Here is a 19,426-nt window from a genome sequence, read left to right on the forward strand (position 1 = left end):
ATGGGGAAGGTGAAGACCAGCAACAGCTTTCAGGGCTGCGACCTTCCTTGTGGGAGAAGGAGTCGGACGTTTGCCTTTTCGGAAAGAGGCTCTGAGGAGGATGAGCGCCATGAGATGTGCTGTCTCTAGGAAAGCACAGATCCCCACTACTATTGTGCCTGTAGATAGGGCGTCAAGGGAAGGTGAAGACCAGCACCAGCTTTCAGGGCTGCGAGCTTCCTTGTGGGAGAAGGAGTCGGACGTTTGCCTTTTCGGAAAGAGGCTCTGCCGAGGGCGAGCACCATGAGATGTGCTGTCTCTAGGAAAGCAGAGATCCCCAGTGCTGTTGTGCTTGTGAATAAACTGCATGGGGAAGGTGAAGACCAGCACCAGCTTTCAGGGCTGCGACCTTCCTTGTGGGAGAAGGAGTCGGACCTTTGCCTTTTCGGAAAGAGGCTCTGCCGAGGACGAGCACCATGAGATGTGCTGTCTCTAGGAAAGCACAGATCCCCACTGCTCTTGTGCCTGTAGATAGGGCACAAAGGGAAGGTTAAGAGCAGCACCAGCTTTCAGGGCTGCGACCTTCCTTTTGGGAGAAGGAGTCGGACGTTTGCCTTTTCGGAAAGAGGCTCTGCCGAGGACGAGCACCATGAGATGTGCTGTCTCTAGGAAAGCACAGATCCCCAGAGCTGTTGTGCTTGTGAATAAGCTGCATGGGGAAGGTGAAGACCAGCAGCAGCTTTCAGGGCTGCGACCTTCCTTGTGGGAGAAGGAGTCGGACGTTTGCCTTTTCGGAAAGAGGCTCTGAGGAAGATGACCGCCATGAGATGTGCTGTCTCTAGGAAAGCACAGATCCCCACTACTCTTGTGCCTGTAGATAGGGCGCCAACGGAAGGTGAAGACCAGCAGCAGCTTTCAGGGCTGCGACCTTCCTTGTGGGAGAAGGAGTCGGACGTTTGCCTTTTCGGAAAGAGGCTCTGCCGAGGGCGAGCACCATGAGATGTGCTGTCTCTAGGAAAGCAGAGATCCCCAGTGCTGTTGTGCTTGTGAATAAACTGCATGGGGAAGGTGAAGACCAGCACCAGCTTTCAGGGCTGCGACCTTCCTTGTGGGAGAAGGAGTCGGACCTTTGCCTTTTCGGAAAGAGGCTCTGCCGAGGACGAGCACCATGAGATGTGCTGTCTCTAGGAAAGCACAGATCCCCACTGCTCTTGTGCCTGTAGATAGGGCACAAAGGGAAGGTTAAGAGCAGCACCAGCTTTCAGGGCTGCGACCTTCCTTTTGGGAGAAGGAGTCGGACGTTTGCCTTTTCGGAAAGAGGCTCTGCCGAGGACGAGCACCATGAGATGTGCTGTCTCTAGGAAAGCACAGATCCCCAGAGCTGTTGTGCTTGTGAATAAGCTGCATGGGGAAGGTGAAGACCAGCAGCAGCTTTCAGGGCTGCGACCTTCCTTGTGGGAGAAGGAGTCGGACGTTTGCCTTTTCGGAAAGAGGCTCTGAGGAAGATGACCGCCATGAGATGTGCTGTCTCTAGGAAAGCACAGATCCCCACTACTCTTGTGCCTGTAGATAGGGCGCCAACGGAAGGTGAAGACCAGCAGCAGCTTTCAGGGCTGCGACCTTCCTTGTGGGAGAAGGAGTCGGACGTTTGCCTTTTTGGAAAGAGGCACTGCTGAGGACGAGCACCATGAGATGTGCTGTCTCTAGGAAAGCACAGATCCCCAGAGCTGTTGTGCTTGTGAATAAGCTGCATGGGGAAGGTGAAGACCAGCACCAGCTTTCAGGGCTGCGACCTTCCTTGTGGGAGAAGGAGTCGGACGTTTGCCTTTTCGGAAAGAGGCTCTGCCGAGGACGAGCACCATGAGATGTGCTGTCTCTAGGAAAGCACAGATCCCCACTGCTCTTGTGCCTGTAGATAGGGCACAAAGGGAAGGTTAAGAGCAGCACCAGCTTTCAGGGCTGCGACCTTCCTTTTGGGAGAAGGAGTCGGACGTTTGCCTTTTCGGAAAGAGGCTCTGCCGAGGACGAGCACCATGAGATGTGCTGTCTCTAGGAAAGCACAGATCCCCAGAGCTGTTGTGCTTGTGAATAAGCTGCATGGGGAAGGTGAAGACCAGCACCAGCTTTCAGGGCTGCGACCTTCCTTGTGGGAGAAGGAGTCGGACGTTTGCCTTTTTGGAAAGAGGCTCTGCCGAGGACGAGCACCATGAGATGTGCTGTCTCTAGGAAAGCAGAGATCCCCACTGCTCTTGTGCCTGTAGATAGGGCACAAAGGGAAGGTTAAGAGCAGCACCAGCTTTCAGGGCTGCGACCTTCCTTTTGGGAGAAGGAGTCGGACGTTTGCCTTTTCGGAAAGAGGCTCTGCCGAGGACGAGCACCATGAGATGTGCTGTCTCTAGGAAAGCACAGATCCCCACTGCTGTTATACTTGTGAATAAGCTGCATGGGGAAGGTGAAGACCAGCAGCAGCTTTCAGGGCTGCGACCTTCCTTGTGGGAGAAGGAGTCGGACGTTTGCCTTTTCGGAAAGAGGCTCTTGCGGGGACGAGCACCGTGAGATGTGCTGTCTTTAGGAAAGCACAGATCCGCAGAGCTGTTGTGCTTGTGAAAAAGCTGCATGGGGAAGGTGAAGACCAGCAGCAGTTTTCAGGGCTGCGAGCTTCCTTGTGGGAGAAGGAGTCGGACGTTTGCCTTTTCGGAAAGAGGCTCTGCCGAGGACGAGCACCATGAGATGTGCTGTCTCTAGGAAAGCACAGATCCCCAGAGCTGTTGTGCTTGTGAATAAGCTGCATGGGGAAGGTGAAGACCAGCACCAGCTTTCAGGGCTGCGACCTTCCTTGTGGGAGAAGGAGTCGGACGTTTGCCTTTTCGGAAAGAGGCTCTTGAGGGGACGAGCACCATGAGATGTGCTGTCTCTAGGAAAGCAGAGATCCCCAGACCTGTTGTGCTTGTGCATAAGCTGCATGGGGAAGGTGAAGACCAGCAACAGCTTTCAGGGCTGCGACCTTCCTTGTGGGAGAAGGAGTCGGACGTTTGCCTTTTCGGAAAGAGGCTCTGAGGAGGATGAGTGCCATGAGATGTGCTGTCTCTAGGAAAGCACAGATCCCCACTACTCTTGTGCCTGTAGATAGGGCGCCAAGGGAAGGTGAAGACCAGCACCAGCTTTCAGGGCTGCGAGCTTCCTTGTGGGAGAAGGAGTCGGACGTTTGCCTTTTCGGAAAGAGGCTCTGCCGAGGGCGAGCACCATGAGATGTGCTGTCTCTAGGAAAGCAGAGATCCCCAGTGCTGTTGTGCTTGTGAATAAACTGCATGGGGAAGGTGAAGACCAGCACCAGCTTTCAGGGCTGCGACCTTCCTTGTGGGAGAAGGAGTCGGACCTTTGCCTTTTCGGAAAGAGGCTCTGCCGAGGACGAGCACCATGAGATGTGCTGTCTCTAGGAAAGCACAGATCCCCACTGCTCTTGTGCCTGTAGATAGGGCACAAAGGGAAGGTTAAGAGCAGCACCAGCTTTCAGGGCTGCGACCTTCCTTTTGGGAGAAGGAGTCGGACGTTTGCCTTTTCGGAAAGAGGCTCTGCCGAGGACGAGCACCATGAGATGTGCTGTCTCTAGGAAAGCACAGATCCCCAGAGCTGTTGTGCTTGTGAATAAGCTGCATGGGGAAGGTGAAGACCAGCAGCAGCTTTCAGGGCTGCGACCTTCCTTGTGGGAGAAGGAGTCGGACGTTTGCCTTTTCGGAAAGAGGCTCTGAGGAAGATGACCGCCATGAGATGTGCTGTCTCTAGGAAAGCACAGATCCCCACTACTCTTGTGCCTGTAGATAGGGCGCCAACGGAAGTTGAAGACCAGCAGCAGCTTTCAGGGCTGCGACCTTCCTTGTGGGAGAAGGAGTCGGACGTTTGCCTTTTTGGAAAGAGGCACTGCTGAGGACGAGCACCATGAGATGTGCTGTCTCTAGGAAAGCACAGATCCCCAGAGCTGTTGTGCTTGTGAATAAGCTGCATGGGGAAGGTGAAGACCAGCACCAGCTTTCAGGGCTGCGACCTTCCTTGTGGGAGAAGGAGTCGGACGTTTGCCTTTTCGGAAAGAGGCTCTGCCGAGGACGAGCACCATGAGATGTGCTGTCTCTAGGAAAGCACAGATCCCCACTGCTCTTGTGCCTGTAGATAGGGCACAAAGGGAAGGTTAAGAGCAGCACCAGCTTTCAGGGCTGCGACCTTCCTTTTGGGAGAAGGAGTCGGACGTTTGCCTTTTCGGAAAGAGGCTCTGCCGAGGACGAGCACCATGAGATGTGCTGTCTCTAGGAAAGCAGAGATCCCCAGAGCTGTTGTGCTTGTGAATAAGCTGCATGGGGAAGGTGAAGACCAGCAGCAGCTTTCAGGGCTGCGACCTTCCTTGTGGGAGAAGGAGTCGGACGTTTGCCTTTTTGGAAAGAGGCACTGCTGAGGACGAGCACCATGAGATGTGCTGTCTCTAGGAAAGCACAGATCCCCAGAGCTGTTGTGCTTGTGAATAAGCTGCATGGGGAAGGTGAAGACCAGCACCAGCTTTCAGGGCTGCGACCTTCCTTGTGGGAGAAGGAGTCGGACGTTTGCCTTTTTGGAAAGAGGCTCTGCCGAGGACGAGCACCATGAGATGTGCTGTCTCTAGGAAAGCAGAGATCCCCACTGCTCTTGTGCCTGTAGATAGGGCACAAAGGGAAGGTTAAGAGCAGCACCAGCTTTCAGGGCTGCGACCTTCCTTTTGGGAGAAGGAGTCGGACGTTTGCCTTTTCGGAAAGAGGCTCTGCCGAGGACGAGCACCATGAGATGTGCTGTCTCTAGGAAAGCACAGATCCCCACTGCTGTTATACTTGTGAATAAGCTGCATGGGGAAGGTGAAGACCAGCAGCAGCTTTCAGGGCTGCGACCTTCCTTGTGGGAGAAGGAGTCGGACGTTTGCCTTTTCGGAAAGAGGCTCTTGCGGGGACGAGCACCGTGAGATGTGCTGTCTTTAGGAAAGCACAGATCCGCAGAGCTGTTGTGCTTGTGAAAAAGCTGCATGGGGAAGGTGAAGACCAGCAGCAGCTTTCAGGGCTGCGAGCTTCCTTGTGGGAGAAGGAGTCGGACGTTTGCCTTTTCGGAAAGAGGCTCTGCCGAGGACGAGCACCATGAGATGTGCTGTCTCTAGGAAAGCACAGATCCCCAGAGCTGTTGTGCTTGTGAATAAGCTGCATGGGGAAGGTGAAGACCAGCACCAGCTTTCAGGGCTGCGACCTTCCTTCTGGGAGAAGGAGTCGGACGTTTGCCTTTTCGGAAAGAGCCTCTGCCGAGGACGAGCACCATGAGATGTGCTGTCTCTAGGAAAGCAGAGATCCCCACAGCTGTTGTGCTTGTGAATAAGCTGCATGGGGAAGGTGAAGACCAGCAACAGCTTTCAGGGCTGCGACCTTCCTTGTGGGAGAAGGAGTGGGACGTTTGCCTTTTCGGAAAGAGGCTCTGAGGAGGATGAGCGCCATGAGATGTGCTGTCTCTAGGAAAGCACAGATCCCCACTACTATTGTGCCTGTAGATAGGGCGCCAAGGGAAGGTGAAGACCAGCACCAGCTTTCAGGGCTGCGAGCTTCCTTGTGGGAGAAGGAGTCGGACGTTTGCCTTTTCGGAAAGAGGCTCTGCCGAGGGCGAGCACCATGAGATGTGCTGTCTCTAGGAAAGCAGAGATCCCCAGTGCTGTTGTGCTTGTGAATAAACTGCATGGGGAAGGTGAAGACCAGCACCAGCTTTCAGGGCTGCGACCTTCCTTGTGGGAGAAGGAGTCGGACCTTTGCCTTTTCGGAAAGAGGCTCTGCCGAGGACGAGCACCATGAGATGTGCTGTCTCTAGGAAAGCACAGATCCCCACTGCTCTTGTGCCTGTAGATAGGGCACAAAGGGAAGGTTAAGAGCAGCACCAGCTTTCAGGGCTGCGACCTTCCTTTTGGGAGAAGGAGTCGGACGTTTGCCTTTTCGGAAAGAGGCTCTGCCGAGGACGAGCACCATGAGATGTGCTGTCTCTAGGAAAGCACAGATCCCCAGAGCTGTTGTGCTTGTGAATAAGCTGCATGGGGAAGGTGAAGACCAGCAGCAGCTTTCAGGGCTGCGACCTTCCTTGTGGGAGAAGGAGTCGGACGTTTGCCTTTTCGGAAAGAGGCTCTGAGGAAGATGACCGCCATGAGATGTGCTGTCTCTAGGAAAGCACAGATCCCCACTACTCTTGTGCCTGTAGATAGGGCGCCAACGGAAGGTGAAGACCAGCAGCAGCTTTCAGGGCTGCGACCTTCCTTGTGGGAGAAGGAGTCGGACGTTTGCCTTTTTGGAAAGAGGCACTGCTGAGGACGAGCACCATGAGATGTGCTGTCTCTAGGAAAGCACAGATCCCCAGAGCTGTTGTGCTTGTGAATAAGCTGCATGGGGAAGGTGAAGACCAGCACCAGCTTTCAGGGCTGCGACCTTCCTTGTGGGAGAAGGAGTCGGACGTTTGCCTTTTCGGAAAGAGGCTCTGCCGAGGACGAGCACCATGAGATGTGCTGTCTCTAGGAAAGCACAGATCCCCACTGCTCTTGTGCCTGTAGATAGGGCACAAAGGGAAGGTTAAGAGCAGCACCAGCTTTCAGGGCTGCGACCTTCCTTTTGGGAGAAGGAGTCGGACGTTTGCCTTTTCGGAAAGAGGCTCTGCCGAGGACGAGCACCATGAGATGTGCTGTCTCTAGGAAAGCACAGATCCCCAGAGCTGTTGTGCTTGTGAATAAGCTGCATGGGGAAGGTGAAGACCAGCACCAGCTTTCAGGGCTGCGACCTTCCTTCTGGGAGAAGGAGTCGGACGTTTGCCTTTTCGGAAAGAGGCTCTGCCGAGGACGAGCACCATGAGATGTGCTGTCTCTAGGAAAGCAGAGATCCCCACAGCTGTTGTGCTTGTGAATAAGCTGCATGGGGAAGGTGAAGACCAGCAACAGCTTTCAGGGCTGCGACCTTCCTTGTGGGAGAAGGAGTCGGACGTTTGCCTTTTCGGAAAGAGGCTCTGAGGAGGATGAGCGCCATGAGATGTGCTGTCTCTAGGAAAGCACAGATCCCCACTACTATTGTGCCTGTAGATAGGGCGCCAAGGGAAGGTGAAGACCAGCACCAGCTTTCAGGGCTGCGAGCTTCCTTGTGGGAGAAGGAGTCGGACGTTTGCCTTTTCGGAAAGAGGCTCTGCCGAGGGCGAGCACCATGAGATGTGCTGTCTCTAGGAAAGCAGAGATCCCCAGTGCTGTTGTGCTTGTGAATAAACTGCATGGGGAAGGTGAAGACCAGCACCAGCTTTCAGGGCTGCGACCTTCCTTGTGGGAGAAGGAGTCGGACCTTTGCCTTTTCGGAAAGAGGCTCTGCCGAGGACGAGCACCATGAGATGTGCTGTCTCTAGGAAAGCACAGATCCCCACTGCTCTTGTGCCTGTAGATAGGGCACAAAGGGAAGGTTAAGAGCAGCACCAGCTTTCAGGGCTGCGACCTTCCTTTTGGGAGAAGGAGTCGGACGTTTGCCTTTTCGGAAAGAGGCTCTGCCGAGGACGAGCACCATGAGATGTGCTGTCTCTAGGAAAGCACAGATCCCCAGAGCTGTTGTGCTTGTGAATAAGCTGCATGGGGAAGGTGAAGACCAGCAGCAGCTTTCAGGGCTGCGACCTTCCTTGTGGGAGAAGGAGTCGGACGTTTGCCTTTTCGGAAAGAGGCTCTGAGGAAGATGACCGCCATGAGATGTGCTGTCTCTAGGAAAGCACAGATCCCCACTACTCTTGTGCCTGTAGATAGGGCGCCAACGGAAGGTGAAGACCAGCAGCAGCTTTCAGGGCTGCGACCTTCCTTGTGGGAGAAGGAGTCGGACGTTTGCCTTTTTGGAAAGAGGCACTGCTGAGGACGAGCACCATGAGATGTGCTGTCTCTAGGAAAGCACAGATCCCCAGAGCTGTTGTGCTTGTGAATAAGCTGCATGGGGAAGGTGAAGACCAGCACCAGCTTTCAGGGCTGCGACCTTCCTTGTGGGAGAAGGAGTCGGACGTTTGCCTTTTCGGAAAGAGGCTCTGCCGAGGACGAGCACCATGAGATGTGCTGTCTCTAGGAAAGCACAGATCCCCACTGCTCTTGTGCCTGTAGATAGGGCACAAAGGGAAGGTTAAGAGCAGCACCAGCTTTCAGGGCTGCGACCTTCCTTTTGGGAGAAGGAGTCGGACGTTTGCCTTTTCGGAAAGAGGCTCTGCCGAGGACGAGCACCATGAGATGTGCTGTCTCTAGGAAAGCACAGATCCCCAGAGCTGTTGTGCTTGTGAATAAGCTGCATGGGGAAGGTGAAGACCAGCACCAGCTTTCAGGGCTGCGACCTTCCTTGTGGGAGAAGGAGTCGGACGTTTGCCTTTTTGGAAAGAGGCTCTGCCGAGGACGAGCACCATGAGATGTGCTGTCTCTAGGAAAGCAGAGATCCCCACTGCTCTTGTGCCTGTAGATAGGGCACAAAGGGAAGGTTAAGAGCAGCACCAGCTTTCAGGGCTGCGACCTTCCTTTTGGGAGAAGGAGTCGGACGTTTGCCTTTTCGGAAAGAGGCTCTGCCGAGGACGAGCACCATGAGATGTGCTGTCTCTAGGAAAGCACAGATCCCCACTGCTGTTATACTTGTGAATAAGCTGCATGGGGAAGGTGAAGACCAGCAGCAGCTTTCAGGGCTGCGACCTTCCTTGTGGGAGAAGGAGTCGGACGTTTGCCTTTTCGGAAAGAGGCTCTTGCGGGGACGAGCACCGTGAGATGTGCTGTCTTTAGGAAAGCACAGATCCCCACTGCTGTTATGCTTGTGAAAAAGCTGCATGGGGAAGGTGAAGACCAGCAGCAGCTTTCAGGGCTGCGAGCTTCCTTGTGGGAGAAGGAGTCGGACGTTTGCCTTTTCGGAAAGAGGCTCTGCCGAGGACGAGCACCATGAGATGTGCTGTCTCTAGGAAAGCACAGATCCCCAGAGCTGTTGTGCTTGTGAATAAGCTGCATGGGGAAGGTGAAGACCAGCACCAGCTTTCAGGGCTGCGACCTTCCTTGTGGGAGAAGGAGTCGGACGTTTGCCTTTTCGGAAAGAGGCTCTTGAGGGGACGAGCACCATGAGATGTGCTGTCTCTAGGAAAGCAGAGATCCCCAGACCTGTTGTGCTTGTGCATAAGCTGCATGGGGAAGGTGAAGACCAGCAACAGCTTTCAGGGCTGCGACCTTCCTTGTGGGAGAAGGAGTCGGACGTTTGCCTTTTCGGAAAGAGGCTCTGAGGAGGATGAGTGCCATGAGATGTGCTGTCTCTAGGAAAGCACAGATCCCCACTACTCTTGTGCCTGTAGATAGGGCGCCAAGGGAAGGTGAAGACCAGCACCAGCTTTCAGGGCTGCGAGCTTCCTTGTGGGAGAAGGAGTCGGACGTTTGCCTTTTCGGAAAGAGGCTCTGAGGAGGATGAGCGCCATGAGATGTGCTGTCTCTAGGAAAGCACAGATCCCCACTACTATTGTGCCTGTAGATAGGGCGCCAAGGGAAGGTGAAGACCAGCACCAGCTTTCAGGGCTGCGAGCTTCCTTGTGGGAGAAGGAGTCGGACCTTTGCCTTTTCGGAAAGAGGCTCTGCCGAGGACGAGCACCATGAGATGTGCTGTCTCTAGGAAAGCACAGATCCCCACTGCTCTTGTGCCTGTAGATAGGGCACAAAGGGAAGGTTAAGAGCAGCACCAGCTTTCAGGGCTGCGACCTTCCTTTTGGGAGAAGGAGTCGGACGTTTGCCTTTTCGGAAAGAGGCTCTGCCGAGGACGAGCACCATGAGATGTGCTGTCTCTAGGAAAGCACAGATCCCCAGAGCTGTTGTGCTTGTGAATAAGCTGCATGGGGAAGGTGAAGACCAGCAGCAGCTTTCAGGGCTGCGACCTTCCTTGTGGGAGAAGGAGTCGGACGTTTGCCTTTTCGGAAAGAGGCTCTGAGGAAGATGACCGCCATGAGATGTGCTGTCTCTAGGAAAGCACAGATCCCCACTACTCTTGTGCCTGTAGATAGGGCGCCAACGGAAGGTGAAGACCAGCAGCAGCTTTCAGGGCTGCGACCTTCCTTGTGGGAGAAGGAGTCGGACGTTTGCCTTTTTGGAAAGAGGCACTGCTGAGGACGAGCACCATGAGATGTGCTGTCTCTAGGAAAGCACAGATCCCCAGAGCTGTTGTGCTTGTGAATAAGCTGCATGGGGAAGGTGAAGACCAGCACCAGCTTTCAGGGCTGCGACCTTCCTTGTGGGAGAAGGAGTCGGACGTTTGCCTTTTCGGAAAGAGGCTCTGCCGAGGACGAGCACCATGAGATGTGCTGTCTCTAGGAAAGCACAGATCCCCACTGCTCTTGTGCCTGTAGATAGGGCACAAAGGGAAGGTTAAGAGCAGCACCAGCTTTCAGGGCTGCGACCTTCCTTTTGGGAGAAGGAGTCGGACGTTTGCCTTTTCGGAAAGAGGCTCTGCCGAGGACGAGCACCATGAGATGTGCTGTCTCTAGGAAAGCAGAGATCCCCAGAGCTGTTGTGCTTGTGAATAAGCTGCATGGGGAAGGTGAAGACCAGCAGCAGCTTTCAGGGCTGCGACCTTCCTTGTGGGAGAAGGAGTCGGACGTTTGCCTTTTTGGAAAGAGGCACTGCTGAGGACGAGCACCATGAGATGTGCTGTCTCTAGGAAAGCACAGATCCCCAGAGCTGTTGTGCTTGTGAATAAGCTGCATGGGGAAGGTGAAGACCAGCACCAGCTTTCAGGGCTGCGACCTTCCTTGTGGGAGAAGGAGTCGGACGTTTGCCTTTTTGGAAAGAGGCTCTGCCGAGGACGAGCACCATGAGATGTGCTGTCTCTAGGAAAGCAGAGATCCCCACTGCTCTTGTGCCTGTAGATAGGGCACAAAGGGAAGGTTAAGAGCAGCACCAGCTTTCAGGGCTGCGACCTTCCTTTTGGGAGAAGGAGTCGGACGTTTGCCTTTTCGGAAAGAGGCTCTGCCGAGGACGAGCACCATGAGATGTGCTGTCTCTAGGAAAGCACAGATCCCCACTGCTGTTATACTTGTGAATAAGCTGCATGGGGAAGGTGAAGACCAGCAGCAGCTTTCAGGGCTGCGACCTTCCTTGTGGGAGAAGGAGTCGGACGTTTGCCTTTTCGGAAAGAGGCTCTTGCGGGGACGAGCACCGTGAGATGTGCTGTCTTTAGGAAAGCACAAATCCGCAGAGCTGTTGTGCTTGTGAAAAAGCTGCATGGGGAAGGTGAAGACCAGCAGCAGCTTTCAGGGCTGCGAGCTTCCTTGTGGGAGAAGGAGTCGGACGTTTGCCTTTTCGGAAAGAGGCTCTTGAGGGGACGAGCACCATGAGATGTGCTGTCTCTAGGAAAGCACAGATCCCCAGACCTGTTGTGCTTGTGCATAAGCTGCATGGGGAAGGTGAAGACCAGCAACAGCTTACAGGGCTGCGACCTTCCTTGTGGGAGAAGGAGTCGGACGTTTGCCTTTTCGGAAAGAGGCTCTGAGGAGGATGAGTGCCATGAGATGTGCTGTCTCTAGGAAAGCACAGATCCCCACTACTCTTGTGCCTGTAGATAGGGCGCCAAGGGAAGGTGAAGACCAGCACCAGCTTTCAGGGCTGCGAGCTTCCTTGTGGGAGAAGGAGTCGGACGTTTGCCTTTTCGGAAAGAGGCTCTGCCGAGGACGAGCACCATGAGATGTGCTGTCTCTAGGAAAGCAGAGATCCCCAGTGCTGTTATACTTGTGAATAAGCTGCATGGGGAAGGTGAAGACCAGCAGCAGCTTTCAGGGCTGCGACCTTCCTTGTGGGAGAAGGAGTCGGACCTTTGCCTTTTCGGAAAGAGGCTCTTGAGGGGACGAGCACCATGAGATGTGCTGTCTCTAGGAAAGCAGAGATCCCCAGAGCTGTTGTGCTTGTGCATAAGCTGCATGGGGAAGGTGAAGACCAGCAACAGCTTTCAGGGCTGCGACCTTCCTTGTGGGAGAAGGAGTCGGACGTTTGCCTTTTCGGAAAGAGGCTCTGAGGAGGATGAGCGCCATGAGATGTGCTGTCTCTAGGAAAGCACAGATCCCCACTGCTCTTGTGCCTGTAGATAGGGCGCCAAGGGAAGGTGAAGACCAGCACCAGCTTTCAGGGCTGCGAGCTTCCTTGTGGGAGAAGGAGTCGGACGTTTGCCTTTTCGGAAAGAGGCTCTGCCGAGGGCGAGCACCATGAGATGTGCTGTCTCTAGGAAAGCAGAGATCCCCAGTGCTGTTGTGCTTGTGAATAAACCGCATGGGGAAGGTGAAGACCAGCACCAGCTTTCAGGGCTGCGACCTTCCTTGTGGGAGAAGGAGTCGGACCTTTGCCTTTTCGGAAAGAGGCTCTGCCGAGGACGAGCACCATGAGATGTGCTGTCTCTAGGAAAGCACAGATCCCCACTGCTCTTGTGCCTGTAGATAGGGCACAAAGGGAAGGTTAAGAGCAGCACCAGCTTTCAGGGCTGCGACCTTCCTTTTGGGAGAAGGAGTCGGACGTTTGCCTTTTCGGAAAGAGGCTCTGCCGAGGACGAGCACCATGAGATGTGCTGTCTCTAGAAAAGCACAGATCCCCACTGCTCTTGTGCTTGTGAATAAGCTGCATGGGGAAGGTGAAGACCAGCAGCAGCTTTCAGGGCTGCGACCTTCCTTGTGGGAGAAGGAGTCGGACGTTTGCCTTTTCGGAAAGAGGCTCTGAGGAAGATGACCGCCATGAGATGTGCTGTCTCTAGGAAAGCACAGATCCCCACTACTCTTGTGCCTGTAGATAGGGCGCCAACGGAAGGTGAAGACCAGCAGCAGCTTTCAGGGCTGCGACCTTCCTTGTGGGAGAAGGAGTCGGACGTTTGCCTTTTCGGAAAGAGGCTCTGCCGAGGGCGAGCACCATGAGATGTGCTGTCTCTAGGAAAGCAGAGATCCCCAGTGCTGTTGTGCTTGTGAATAAACTGCATGGGGAAGGTGAAGACCAGCACCAGCTTTCAGGGCTGCGACCTTCCTTGTGGGAGAAGGAGTCGGACCTTTGCCTTTTCGGAAAGAGGCTCTGCCGAGGACGAGCACCATGAGATGTGCTGTCTCTAGGAAAGCACAGATCCCCACTGCTCTTGTGCCTGTAGATAGGGCACAAAGGGAAGGTTAAGAGCAGCACCAGCTTTCAGGGCTGCGACCTTCCTTTTGGGAGAAGGAGTCGGACGTTTGCCTTTTTGGAAAGAGGCACTGCTGAGGACGAGCACCATGAGATGTGCTGTCTCTAGGAAAGCACAGATCCCCAGAGCTGTTGTGCTTGTGAATAAGCTGCATGGGGAAGGTGAAGACCAGCAGCAGCTTTCAGGGCTGCGACCTTCCTTGTGGGAGAAGGAGTCGGACGTTTGCCTTTTCGGAAAGAGGCTCTGAGGAAGATGACCGCCATGAGATGTGCTGTCTCTAGGAAAGCACAGATCCCCACTACTCTTGTGCCTGTAGATAGGGCGCCAACGGAAGGTGAAGACCAGCAGCAGCTTTCAGGGCTGCGACCTTCCTTGTGGGAGAAGGAGTCGGACGTTTGCCTTTTTGGAAAGAGGCACTGCTGAGGACGAGCACCATGAGATGTGCTGTCTCTAGGAAAGCACAGATCCCCAGAGCTGTTGTGCTTGTGAATAAGCTGCATGGGGAAGGTGAAGACCAGCACCAGCTTTCAGGGCTGCGACCTTCCTTGTGGGAGAAGGAGTCGGACGTTTGCCTTTTCGGAAAGAGGCTCTGCCGAGGACGAGCACCATGAGATGTGCTGTCTCTAGGAAAGCACAGATCCCCACTGCTCTTGTGCCTGTAGATAGGGCACAAAGGGAAGGTTAAGAGCAGCACCAGCTTTCAGGGCTGCGACCTTCCTTTTGGGAGAAGGAGTCGGACGTTTGCCTTTTCGGAAAGAGGCTCTGCCGAGGACGAGCACCATGAGATGTGCTGTCTCTAGGAAAGCACAGATCCCCAGAGCTGTTGTGCTTGTGAATAAGCTGCATGGGGAAGGTGAAGACCAGCACCAGCTTTCAGGGCTGCGACCTTCCTTGTGGGAGAAGGAGTCGGACGTTTGCCTTTTTGGAAAGAGGCTCTGCCGAGGACGAGCACCATGAGATGTGCTGTCTCTAGGAAAGCAGAGATCCCCACTGCTCTTGTGCCTGTAGATAGGGCACAAAGGGAAGGTTAAGAGCAGCACCAGCTTTCAGGGCTGCGACCTTCCTTTTGGGAGAAGGAGTCGGACGTTTGCCTTTTCGGAAAGAGGCTCTGCCGAGGACGAGCACCATGAGATGTGCTGTCTCTAGGAAAGCACAGATCCCCACTGCTGTTATACTTGTGAATAAGCTGCATGGGGAAGGTGAAGACCAGCAGCAGCTTTCAGGGCTGCGACCTTCCTTGTGGGAGAAGGAGTCGGACGTTTGCCTTTTCGGAAAGAGGCTCTTGCGGGGACGAGCACCGTGAGATGTGCTGTCTTTAGGAAAGCACAGATCCGCAGAGCTGTTGTGCTTGTGAAAAAGCTGCATGGGGAAGGTGAAGACCAGCAGCAGTTTTCAGGGCTGCGAGCTTCCTTGTGGGAGAAGGAGTCGGACGTTTGCCTTTTCGGAAAGAGGCTCTGCCGAGGACGAGCACCATGAGATGTGCTGTCTCTAGGAAAGCACAGATCCCCACTGCTCTTGTGCCTGTAGATAGGGCACAAAGGGAAGGTTAAGAGCAGCACCAGCTTTCAGGGCTGCGACCTTCCTTTTGGGAGAAGGAGTCGGACGTTTGCCTTTTCGGAAAGAGGCTCTGCCGAGGACGAGCACCATGAGATGTGCTGTCTCTAGGAAAGCACAGATCCCCAGAGCTGTTGTGCTTGTGAATAAGCTGCATGGGGAAGGTGAAGACCAGCACCAGCTTTCAGGGCTGCGACCTTCCTTGTGGGAGAAGGAGTCGGACGTTTGCCTTTTTGGAAAGAGGCTCTGCCGAGGACGAGCACCATGAGATGTGCTGTCTCTAGGAAAGCAGAGATCCCCACTGCTCTTGTGCCTGTAGATAGGGCACAAAGGGAAGGTTAAGAGCAGCACCAGCTTTCAGGGCTGCGACCTTCCTTTTGGGAGAAGGAGTCGGACGTTTGCCTTTTCGGAAAGAGGCTCTGCCGAGGACGAGCACCATGAGATGTGCTGTCTCTAGGAAAGCACAGATCCCCACTGCTGTTATACTTGTGAATAAGCTGCATGGGGAAGGTGAAGACCAGCAGCAGCTTTCAGGGCTGCGACCTTCCTTGTGGGAGAAGGAGTCGGACGTTTGCCTTTTCGGAAAGAGGCTGTTGCGGGGACGAGCACCGTGAGATGTGCTGTCTTTAGGAAAGCACAGATCCGCAGAGCTGTTGTGCTTGTGAAAAAGCTGCATGGGGAAGGTGAAGACCAGCAGCAGCTTTCAGGGCTGCGAGCTTCCTTGTGGGAGAAGGAGTCGGACGTTTGCCTTTTCGGAAAGAGGCTCTGCCGAGGACGAGCACCATGAGATGTGCTGTCTCTAGGAAAGCACAGATCCCCAGAGCTGTTGTGCTTGTGAATAAGCTGCATGGGGAAGGTGAAGACCAGCAGCAGCTTTCAGGGCTGCGACCTTCCTTGTGGGAGAAGGAGTCGGACGTTTGCCTTTTCGGAAAGAGGCTCTGCCGAGGACGAGCACCATGAGATGTGCTGTCTCTAGGAAAGCAGAGATCCCCACAGCTGTTGTGCTTGTGAATAAGCTGCATGGGGAAGGTGAAGACCAGCAACAGCTTTCAGGGCTGCGACCTTCCTTGTGGGAGAAGGAGTCGGACGTTTGCCTTTTCGGAAAGAGGCTCTGAGGAGGATGAGTGCCATGAGATGTGCTGTCTCTAGGAAAGCACAGATCCCCACTACTCTTGTGCCTGTAGATAGGGCGCCAAGGGAAGGTGAAGACCAGCACCAGCTTTCAGGGCTGCGAGCTTCCTTGTGGGAGAAGGAGTCGGACGTTTGCCTTTTCGGAAAGAGGCTCTGAGGAGGATGAGCGCCATGAGATGTGCTGTCTCTAGGAAAGCACAGATCCCCACTACTATTGTGCCTGTAGATAGGGCGCCAAGGGAAGGTGAAGACCAGCACCAGCTTTCAGGGCTGCGAGCTTCCTTGTGGGAGAAGGAGTCGGACGTTTGCCTTTTCGGAAAGAGGCTCTGCCGAGGGCGAGCACCATGAGATGTGCTGTCTCTAGGAAAGCAGAGATCCCCAGTGCTGTTGTGCTTGTGAATAAACTGCATGGGGAAGGTGAAGACCAGCACCAGCTTTCAGGGCTGCGACCTTCCTTGTGGGAGAAGGAGTCGGACCTTTGCCTTTTCGGAAAGAGGCTCTGCCGAGGACGAGCACCATGAGATGTGCTGTCTCTAGGAAAGCACAGATCCCCACTGCTCTTGTGCCTGTAGATAGGGCACAAAGGGAAGGTTAAGAGCAGCACCAGCTTTCAGGGCTGCGACCTTCCTTTTGGGAGAAGGAGTCGGACGTTTGCCTTTTCGGAAAGAGGCTCTGCCGAGGACGAGCACCATGAGATGTGCTGTCTCTAGGAAAGCACAGATCCCCAGAGCTGTTGTGCTTGTGAATAAGCTGCATGGGGAAGGTGAAGACCAGCAGCAGCTTTCAGGGCTGCGACCTTCCTTGTGGGAGAAGGAGTCGGACGTTTGCCTTTTCGGAAAGAGGCTCTGAGGAAGATGACCGCCATGAGATGTGCTGTCTCTAGGAAAGCACAGATCCCCACTACTCTTGTGCCTGTAGATAGGGCGCCAACGGAAGGTGAAGACCAGCAGCAGCTTTCAGGGCTGCGACCTTCCTTGTGGGAGAAGGAGTCGGACGTTTGCCTTTTTGGAAAGAGGCACTGCTGAGGACGAGCACCATGAGATGTGCTGTCTCTAGGAAAGCACAGATCCCCAGAGCTGTTGTGCTTGTGAATAAGCTGCATGGGGAAGGTGAAGACCAGCACCAGCTTTCAGGGCTGCGACCTTCCTTGTGGGAGAAGGAGTCGGACGTTTGCCTTTTCGGAAAGAGGCTCTGCCGAGGATGAGCGCCATGAGATGTGCTGTCTCTAGGAAAGCACAGATCCCCACTGCTCTTGTGCCTGTAGATAGGGCACAAAGGGAAGGTTAAGAGCAGCACCAGCTTTCAGGGCTGCGACCTTCCTTTTGGGAGAAGGAGTCGGACGTTTGCCTTTTCGGAAAGAGGCTCTGCCGAGGACGAGCACCATGAGATGTGCTGTCTCTAGGAAAGCAGAGATCCCCAGAGCTGTTGTGCTTGTGAATAAGCTGCATGGGGAAGGTGAAGACCAGCAGCAGCTTTCAGGGCTGCGACCTTCCTTGTGGGAGAAGGAGTCGGACGTTTGCCTTTTTGGAAAGAGGCACTGCTGAGGACGAGCACCATGAGATGTGCTGTCTCTAGGAAAGCACAGATCCCCAGAGCTGTTGTGCTTGTGAATAAGCTGCATGGGGAAGGTGAAGACCAGCACCAGCTTTCAGGGCTGCGACCTTCCTTGTGGGAGAAGGAGTCGGACGTTTGCCTTTTTGGAAAGAGGCTCTGCCGAGGACGAGCACCATGAGATGTGCTGTCTCTAGGAAAGCAGAGATCCCCACTGCTCTTGTGCCTGTAGATAGGGCACAAAGGGAAGGTTAAGAGCAGCACCAGCTTTCAGGGCTGCGACCTTCCTTTTGGGAGAAGGAGTCGGACGTTTGCCTTTTCGGAAAGAGGCTCTGCCGAGGACGAGCACCATGAGATGTGCTGTCTCTAGGAAAGCACAGATCCCCACTGCTGTTATACTTGTGAATAAGCTGCATGGGGAAGGTGAAGACCAGCAGCAGCTTTCAGGGCTGCGACCTTCCTTGTGGGAGAAGGAGTCGGACGTTTGCCTTTTCGGAAAGAGGCTCTTGCGGGGACGAGCACCGTGAGATGTGCTGTCTTTAGGAAAGCACAGATCCGCAGAGCTGTTGTGCTTGTGAAAAAGCTGCATGGGGAAGGTGAAGACCAGCAGCAGCTTTCAGGGCTGCGACCTTCCTTGTGGGAGAAGGAGTCGGACGTTTGCCTTTTCGGAAAGAGGCTCTTGAGGGGACGAGCACCATGAGATGTGCTGTCTCTAGGAAAGCACAGATCCCCAGACCTGTTGTGCTTGTGCATAAGCTGCATGGGGAAGGTGAAGACCAGCAACAGCTTTCAGGGCTGCGACCTTCCTTGTGGGAGAAGGAGTCGGACGTTTGCCTTTTCGGAAAGAGGCTGTGAGGAGGATGAGTGCCATGAGATGTGCTGTCTCTAGGAAAGCACAGATCCCCACTACTCTTGTGCCTGTAGATAGGGCGCCAAGGGAAGGTGAAGACCAGCACCAGCTTTCAGGGCTGCGAGCTTCCTTGTGGGAGAAGGAGTCGGACGTTTGCCTTTTCGGAAAGAGGCTCTGCCGAGGACGAGCACCATGAGATGTGCTGTCTCTAGGAAAGCACAGATCCCCACTACTCTTGTGCCTGTAGATAGGGCGCCAAGGGAAGGTGAAGACCAGCACCAGCTTTCAGGGCTGCGAGCTTCCTTGTGGGAGAAGGAGTCGGACGTTTGCCTTTTCGGAAAGAGGCTCTGCCGAGGACGAGCACCATGAGATGTGCTGTCTCTAGGAAAGCAGAGATCCCCAGTGCTGTTATACTTGTGAATAAGCTGCATGGGGAAGGTGAAGACCAGCAGCAGCTTTCAGGGCTGCGACCTTCCTTGTGGGAGAAGGAGTTGGACCTTTGCGTTTTCGGAAAGAGGCTCTTGAGGGGACGAGCACCATGAGATGTGCTGTCTCTAGGAAAGCACAGATCCCCAGAGCTGTTGTGCTTGTGAATAAGCTGCATGGGGAAGGTGAAGAGCTGCACCAGCTTTCAGGGCTGTGACCTTCCTTGTGGGAGCAGGAGTCGGACGTTTGCCTTTTCGGAAAGAGGCTCTGCCGAGGACGAGCACCATGAGATGTGCTGTCTCTAGGAAAGCACAGATCCCCAGTGCTGTTGTGCTTGTGAATAAGTTGCATGGGGAAGGTGAAGACCAGCAGCAGCTTTCAGGGCTGCGACCTTCCTTGTGGGAGAAGGAGTCGGACGTTTGCCTTTTCGGAAAGAGGCTCTGAGGAGGATGAGCGCCATGAGATGTGCTGTCTCTAGGAAAGCAGAGATCCCCACTGCTGTTATGCTTGTGAATAAACTGCATGGGGAAGGTGAAGACCTGCACCAGCATTCAGGGCTGCCAGCTTCCTTGTGGGAGAAGGAGTCGGACGTTTGCCTTTTCGGAAAGAGGCTCTGCCGAGGACGAGCACCATGAGATGTGCTGTCTCTAGGAAAGCACAGATCCCCAGAGCTGTTGTGCTTGTGAATAAGCTGCATGGGGAAGGTGAAGACCAGCACCAGCTTTCAGGGCTGCGACCTTCCTTG

The sequence above is a fragment of the Harpia harpyja genome, chromosome 13, assembly GCF_026419915.1.
Source record: "Harpia harpyja isolate bHarHar1 chromosome 13, bHarHar1 primary haplotype, whole genome shotgun sequence".
NCBI classification, from domain to species: domain Eukaryota; kingdom Metazoa; phylum Chordata; class Aves; order Accipitriformes; family Accipitridae; genus Harpia; species Harpia harpyja.